Raw genomic sequence first — 8,731 nt, 5'->3', positions numbered from 1 at the left:
CTGGAGATCTTGCAAAAGCAAACACCTCAAAAATCACAGGCGTTGAATATGGAGGTTTCGAATGATTCACTTCTTCTACTAATTTCTCTTTAGGTTCTTTATGCTCCATGAACTTTGCATTTACTTGGTTCATCGGGTTTTCCTTCGAATGAGTATGTTAGGAAGAGGTGGTTGATACGGCTTAACCACTAAAAACTCATAATCTTCCTTAAGTACCCACGACATGGCAATTTTGTCTCCACGTTGTGGCGAGTGAACAGAGTCACAAATCTTTTCTTCCTTTTCTTTTCCTTCAAGTGATTGATTGGACTACTGATCAATTGAATCAAGGACCCCCAGATGCTCTAATTCCTCCTATTCTTCTGTATAAATATCCATGACTTGATAGATTGGGATTGGCTCAATTTTTCTTGAAGGTGAACCATGCTGCTTTTCATGCACAAGCATTGTTAACAACCTGACTTGTTAACAACCCGACTTGTGTGTAGATGCTCATGATAGATGCTTGTTGATATCTAAGTGTTGCATCTGTAGCATCATTTCATTTTTTTCTAGCTTCCATGAATCTAAATAGCATTGACCCGAGAGCAGATATTTTCTCGGATTGGAGTTGTTCTATTTGGTAGAGATCATGCTTAAGTTGTTGAATTTCTTTTGTATCTAGATCTCTCTTGTACTCAAATTCACAATCCCTTGTAAAATGGGGTCCCCCACAAGCTCCGCATCTATCTTGAATTGATCAACCCATTTTTGTGATCCTTTCTTCCATTGCATCGAGCTGTGCAATTACGAATTGATAGCATCTTAACCTCCATGTTTATATGATTTTACTATAGTTAAATCATCCTTTGGGTTGTGATACTCTCTTTAATGCTGAGCGAATTCGTCAATCAAAGTTTTATTTGTTGTTAGATCCTTCTTTGTCATGGGTCCTTGAGAGTCTAGAAGTTAGCGAGTGCACACATTCACTCCATCATAAAATATCGAGATTTCTTGTCGCACATTGAAGTCATGTTGAGGGCAATGTCGTAAAAATCTCTGGTAACGCTCCTAAGCTTCCTATGACGACTCCCATTCTCATTGTTGAAAATTTTGTATGTTTCTTTTAAGCTTTGCCACTTTTGAAGGAGGGGTAATCAGGTTTATGAATTTTGTCTTAAAATCACCCAATGTCATGTTTGCTCCAAGGGGAAGTGATTTTAACCATTATTTAGCTTCACCCTTCAATGTGAGCGGTAAAAGTCGAAGCATCACCACATCTTTACTAATGTTTGGAGCATTAAAATAATTTGAAACATCAACCACCTCTTATATATGCTCATAAGCGCCATCATGTTCCATCTCATAAAATGGTAATTCCTTTAGCATGCCAAGAATGTGCCCTGAAAGTTTGAACTTTGTAGTACTTGGGATTTTTGGTGGATCCTGACCCCATCTGTTGTTATTCCTCATATGCCACTTGTGCTATTCATTTTCATGGTCGTAATGTTCTGCATATTTTTCAATTAAGACAAAACTAGAAAACACACATAAAATGAACTAAAAAGAAATAAAATCAAATAAACTAAAAAAGAAAAACAAAACTTCCAGTGCCAAAAGAAATAAAATCTGACCCCATCTGTGGGGAACGCTTGGACAGGAAAGTAAAATTTAGAAAAATCACTTTTTGCGTTTTCACCCCACAAAAGGATCGACTAACTAGAAGCAATTGTTTTTTAACTAAAATAAGTCATTCTCCAGTAACGACGCCAAAAACATGATGTGCTTAAAGTATACATAACAACTTTTAAATTTATAACCTAACAAAACTTAACTAGCTATGAGCTTATAGGCAGTGTACCTAGTCAGATTATAGAATCGTAAGTAAGTCGGGTGTCAATCACAGGGAACGATATTTAATTAATAAAACAACTACAAAAAGTTAAAATAATAAAAACAACTAGAAGTGGGGGGTATCTGATTTTACAAGTTTAGATTAACTTAATTAAATTACTCAGCTAATTACGAAATTAAACAACTAGAAAGACAATTTTAAATCAAGAATCAAGGATACTTACATTTAGCTTCGAATCCCTCCGATTTCTTATGGTTGATTTGAAGACAATGGATTAGTTTAGTTAGTTACCAAATAAAAGTTACTAGTCATCATGATCATACTAACTAACATAAGTCAATTCAATAACTATAACCCCAATGATCTTGCAACTAACTTATCACCTATAATAGGATATGACTAATCACTAGCTCTAACAATTTAATGATCATAAATAGCTAGGTAAATCAATTTCATGCAATTAACATCAATTTAACTACACAATCTTGAGATAAGGCAATAAAGATAGAAACTTTAATAGGATAGGTTTAGATATATCAAATAATATATAGAGCTAAAACTAACATCATCAATCCATCAAACAAGAAATCAACACATAGTATTAGGAGTTCATCTAATCTAAACAAAAGTAAGGGTTATTAGCCCATAACCACAACAGGAAAACATATAAACTAAAAGAAAACTAGGCTAAACATAAATAAACTAGGAAAACTGAATGAATAAATTTGAATCCTAGATCTAATCTCTTTATCCTTTAATCTATAGTCGAATTCTACCTTCCAAGGGTTCTTGCAAGGGTTTTTGTTCGTCAATTATCACAACCCTCAGGTCTCTACCTTCTGGAAATGAACTAATGTCCGAAATATATATAATTGCCAAATTTTGGCCACCATGACGTGGTTAAGAGGCACCATATCGTGGTCTTCATGGATATCCTATATTCTCCAAGTTATTTCAATGATTGCGAAGTTTCCATTTACCTCATCATGGTAATGATCCACGTTGTGGTGGTTGGATTTCACATTTTAGCCAAAACACGAAAGTCATCCAAAACTTTGTCTAGTTTTCAGATAATTTTGAATCTCGTCAATGGATTTACGAGTCCTGAGATATGGCTAAAACACTGACGAGGGGTCAAGTTGTCCAACAACATCCTTTTTGTGTCTTTTCAGCTCCTATTGTGACAACCTGAAATCTTTATTTTGTAAAACCCTAGAGTCAATCATTTCAAATCATAAGTCAAGTTCACTTTATTTCTTTTTAGAAAATTCAAAGTTTGTTTGATTATTTTAATAATTAATCTTTAAACGAACGGGTGAAAGGATGGCCGACTCGAGGCTTGAAACTTCAAAACCACGAATACCACGTAGCTTAGAAGTTCACGGCCAAACTTTTATTTTTGGGCCATAATTTACCCCAAAAACCGTAAACTCATGCTTAAGCATGAGTTTACTCCCCAAAACACTTCATTTCTCATTTGCAACCTAAAGAGTAAACTCCAAAACTCTCTCAAGTATCATCCAAGTTTTTATTCAATATCTTCAATCTAATAAGTGTTTCTAGCCCTTTCAAGTTAGTATATCACTTAATCTATTGATTGTACATCTTTTCATCCATCCATTTATGTTTTTTGACTAGATTTCCAAAAACACCAAGAACACCAAGAACACACACTAGTGATCTTGGGCCCTTAGGAACTTTTCGACCTTCTAACTTGTAAGTGCTTCTATCCTAGAGTCATACAAGCTTTGTTACACTTCTATACATCTAGAAATAGTCCAAGAACACCAAGATCAAAGGTTTTTACGGTCCAAGAACACCTTGGGCCGTAAACCCTATTTAGGGTGCCAAAGTGTGCTTTATCTTATCCTAAGCCTTAGGTATTAACTTAGAATCCTTCCTTGATGTGTTTAGCACATGAATACCATCAAAATCCCTAATTATTATGTGTTTACGGTTTGGGGATCTCCAAAAACCGTAAACACCCCAAAGAGGTGTAAAAATGGCCCTAGTCCCTTCAGAAGCTTAGGAAACTAGTCTAGATTTATTTCTTGTTATGTTTGGGACTTGAAAACATCAAAATACCTTAGTCCATAAGATTTTACGGTAGTAAACTCATGGAGAAATGGTCCATGGACCGTAAACTCCATTTAGGAGTGTATTGATGCCACAAAACAATTCCTAAGGCCTAAACATGAAGTAGGAATGCTTGGAATGGCTTAGAAGACTTCAAAACAACAAATGGTCAAAAGATTATGAGCTTACGGCCGTAAACTCAATAGTTTACGACCGTAAACTCAATGGGATATGGTCTATGAGGAGTAAACTCATATTAGGGGTTCGCTTGAACCCTAAAACCCAATAGCCTTGCCCTATAACACTTAGGTGCACTCCTTAGCACTTATAACACTTATACAAAGTGTTTATCATGCCCTAGGATGTCTTACCTTTGTTTATTAGTTGTTTAGAGACTAATTAGGTACACATATGGGATATTATATGCTATCTAGGATCATAGAGTGTGTACAAGTCTTCACTTCACACCTAGTATCCTATTTTAGTCCGTTCATCCCAACCATTTGCTACAGGTGAGTTCGTACCCTTTAATCAATGTTTTAAATGTTTTTTTAAATGTTTTTATGGGGGGGGGGAATACAAGTAGAATCATGCTAGTTATTATATCAATCACATGTGATTAATAAGCGGCATTCAAATGATTTACTACTCATTAGCTGTTTTACCAAACAGATTACTTCAAATGACTTTCCAAAACATTTTTACTAGTTTACAACTCTTTATCAAACTGTTTTACATACTTAATGTTTCTTTTCAAGACTTTTCTACAATTGTGTTTCCAAAACAAAGGGTTCATTATACTTTAAACTGTTCTTATCAATAAACTGTTTTACAAACTGACATCAAGTTACCTTTTCTTAGTTCTTAAACTCTTCAAAGGTTTTAAAAAACTTCTTTTATACTTTTATATTGTCAATTGCATGCCTAGATATGTATAGTTATATAAGTAATGTTCGAAGGGCTTAAGAAGGCTAACCCGCCTTATTTCCTTTTCCCCTTTGGGATGTGGTCTGGTAGGGTTTCAGATATCCGTCCGAAGGTCGTTTAACTATTAGTTATATATCATGTGTACATATATAGTCATAAAGGTTCTTCCAGTCAATTCAATACCCTTTGGTAGCAAGGGTATACTTCCATGTTCATACGTACAAGTTATATTACTAGTAAACTACAATAGGGGTAGTTTAGGGTTTTACTAATACTAATACTAGAACAATGAATCATACAAAGAGTCAGTTCATACATGAGTCATAATACATAGAGACGAGAAACAAACATAATACATAGTGATGAGAAACAAACATAATACATAGTGATGAGAAACAAACATACATGCTAGACAGACGAAGAACGCACAATACAGCTAGCACATACATTACATATACATACATTCGGTTATGTGAGCCATTAAACGGGTCATGGCACTACCTGCCATGACCGTTTTTGTGTCCAGAATCTCCTTAATTGGGGAGCGTATGAGTTTCCGTATAGATCTATACTTGATTGACTATCCTACACCTTGTTGCTCGCCACAGTGGGACTTGCAAGTCTATGGGTGCCAAATGTCATTTCTTACGGCGTCTTACATCGTCGTTTTACTATTGATTCGGTAGCAGGATACAGGCCGATCACATGTTACATTAAATTTCATTTGGTTTAAGGTAGTTAGTACAGTAGTAGTCACTTATTATAAAACTACAGTACATTATTATTTCCCCGTTACATTCACTTTGTGAACATTCACACGATGCCCGGTAATGTAAATACTATATTTTGGTTAATGATAGTTAGATTTGGGAAAATACACACTCTTACAATAGACATAGTTAGATACTAGTTGCCTTGGTAGAAGGCTACTTTCAATAGGAAGCATAGGGTTTTCTAGGTTATTCAAAACTTTTACATACTCATACTTATAATTACAGTCTTACAAATACTCACAGTTCATATACATACAAATACTTACATTTCATATACGTACAAATACTTACATACAAATTAAGACACTAAAATACTTATGATCTCACCAGCTGTAAAGTTGATACTCTCTTTCAAAATAACTTGTATCCTCAGGTCAACAGTAGACAGGTACTAAGGCAAGGTTTAGAGAAGATGGTGCTCGTTTAAGACTCATCTTTCATTTTGATTTATACTTTAGTATTTATCATAATTTGATAGAACACACTTGTATTAAAATTATATTATTAATGCAATGGATGATGTTGTTGCTTCTTTACTACTTTTCATTGTTGTGATACTGTACATGACGTCCTCCGCCCCAGAACGTTTCCTTCGTTCATGGTTTTGGGGTGTGACAGATGGGTATCAGAGCATTGTTTATAGTGAATTAAGTATATCAACCCATAAAAGATATACAAACTATAAATACAATGGGATTAAAATACTCTGACCAAGAGTTATACTTTAAATAATAAAGTATTTAATTAAGTATACGTGCCTATATTCATACAAAAATCAGTGTCACTAGGACAGTACAAAAGAATTACGATTCTTGGGCAACACAGGTGGACTTAGAGACATATGGTCAAAACTGGGAAGATATAGCCTGATCAACTATATTATCCGAGGGTTGACTAGCATATGCCTAAGTGTAGTTGTGTGGTTGCAACAAGTCTAAAATCTTATCAATAATACCACAATGAGAACAATAGAACATAAAACCTAAAATCTATAGGGGTATTTGGTGATACTATAGGTACTTTATACTTGAGAACTAAGAAGGATCTTCATTACTAAGTTGATAGTTGCTAAGTGGATACAGTAAGGCTATATGTAACTAGGATGTTATAGACTTAGAATCTGTGAAAATTTTGCTTTACCCCTATTCTTCGTGAATTTGGAGTTAAGGTCACTTATTCGAAGGTTATCCTGTTTCGATTACATATAACTGGTATGCACTTCACAAATAGTGATGTAACTAATGAAGATTTTCTAAATAATTATCTAGATAGTTAGTCTAATAATTATTTTCTTACCCCAATTCTCGCATAGATAACATGGCTGGAGTCCATCCCCATGGCAATCCGTACCTTCTGAACGAAGTCATTGCTGGATGGTTTGGAGAAGAACCATAGAATGATCATCCGATCCCTTTGAATGATCACCATGGTGAAGACCTTTCGGATGATGCTAACTCCGAACCCAGGGTTGAGAACCTACCCCAGGCAGCTCCCGTTCCAAATCCTAGCCCTCGTCTGGCTTTTCATGGCCCGACGCCTCCTTGGGTGGAATGCTTGGAAACATGGAGCCAAGGACAAGATCAACCCATCCCATTTAATGATGACCGAAGCTTTTACAACCGTCAAAATTCGAGTCGGTTCTAGATTTGACTAGACTTAGTTGCACATATAGGCACTACACACACTAGACTTAGTAACTGGAAGCTAAGTTATAACCTACTAGAAACCTGGAAACAATTAGAATCAATGGATAGTATACTTAGATTTCACATTGATATGTGAATTCTACATCTACTGAGCTGTAGTGACTATCCATATTTGGGTCGCTCTTTGACTCGAACAACCATTCATGCACAACATGCCATGGCCTAGTAGTATAGATTAGGTCAAAATCTTGCATAAACTAGGATCCAACTAAGATCTAGGACTAATATACTTGACACTTACGATTCTAGTAAGTTGCTTAACTACAATAGGAAATGCCAATGCGATAATTTGAATGAAACTTTCAAGCTTTGTTATAATTGAAAAAGGGTATAAAACCCTAAAAATAAATTAAAATATTCTAATTATACTTCATTATGATGATGAATATCAAAAAATATTCCAAAGACCCTAAAAGAGCTAAAAATCCAAATTTAAAAATCATAAAGCTTAAAAACCTTATAAAATTTGGCTATAAACTTTCTAATATCAAATTTTTATTAATCAAATTATGGATTTTAATCAATGAAATAGAAATTAAATTATCATGCAATAATCATAATTTTTTTAAGTTAAAAACAAGGATTTTTAAATAAATCAAGAACTACATAAAGAAGAATTTTTATAAAAATTCTTGGGTTTTATAAAAATGAAGAGGGAATTTATAAATTTGTATTTTTGGAGAGAGAGGGCTATTATTCCACTCAAAAACCAGCCATCTCCCCTCTCCCCATGCTCCCTCTTCCCAAAACTCAATCATTAGAACTTCTCCCTCACAGTACCTCTTCTCTCTTCACTCTCTCACACTCCACCCTCCTAACACACAAACTCTCTTCCTCTCTCTCTAACTCACGAAATTCCCCCCATTCCTCTGCCAAATTTCGAGATTTAGAAGACCTTGAAGTGTTCTTACTTCCCTCAAGATCAAAACCAAGGTAAACAACAACATCTTCTCCCGTAGTTTCATGATTTTACTTTGTCTTCTTCTTAGTTTTCTCTTCTTTTTGGATTCTATGCCTTTCCATGGCTAGAAATCCTTATTATCCCTTGTGGTTTGTAGATTCTCACCATAACACAATGCATGTGTTTGAAATGGTGAAAATCCGGGATCAAACCCATGAAAGGAGTGAAAATGATGCACATATGTTCATGTGACTTCAAAACCAAGTATTACATCTTCTTCTCCATTTCTTTTGTGCTCTTACATGATCAAAAGCATTTAAACCATTTCTAGTACATCTTGGATGATCATTCACACCATGCACGTGCTAGAAATCAGACCTTAACAAAGGCATGCATGATGTTCTTGTCAAAATATCCTAAGAAGGCACTCAAAGCAAAGATGCAATCTGCCAGATTACTTTGTTCAACTTTGAATGACCATAACTCGGTCATTACTTAACCAAATCATGATATT

The 8,731-nt window shown here is 34.9% G+C and overlaps 1 non-coding gene across 1 annotated transcript; it reads left to right on the top strand.

The window, feature by feature from the left end:
* The first annotated feature begins 1,006 nt into the window (after positions 1 to 1,006).
* On the top strand, positions 1,007 to 1,113 carry LOC111895964 (small nucleolar RNA R71). Its single transcript, XR_002851735.1, has one exon. It is a non-coding gene; the product is annotated as a small nucleolar RNA R71 (small nucleolar RNA).
* Positions 1,114 to 8,731: the final 7,618 nt, after the last annotated feature.

This window comes from Lactuca sativa, chromosome 6, assembly GCF_002870075.4.
Source record: "Lactuca sativa cultivar Salinas chromosome 6, Lsat_Salinas_v11, whole genome shotgun sequence".
Taxonomy (NCBI): domain Eukaryota; kingdom Viridiplantae; phylum Streptophyta; class Magnoliopsida; order Asterales; family Asteraceae; genus Lactuca; species Lactuca sativa.
Note: the sequence above shows the minus strand (reverse complement) of the source record. Positions and strands in the feature narration are given on the sequence as shown.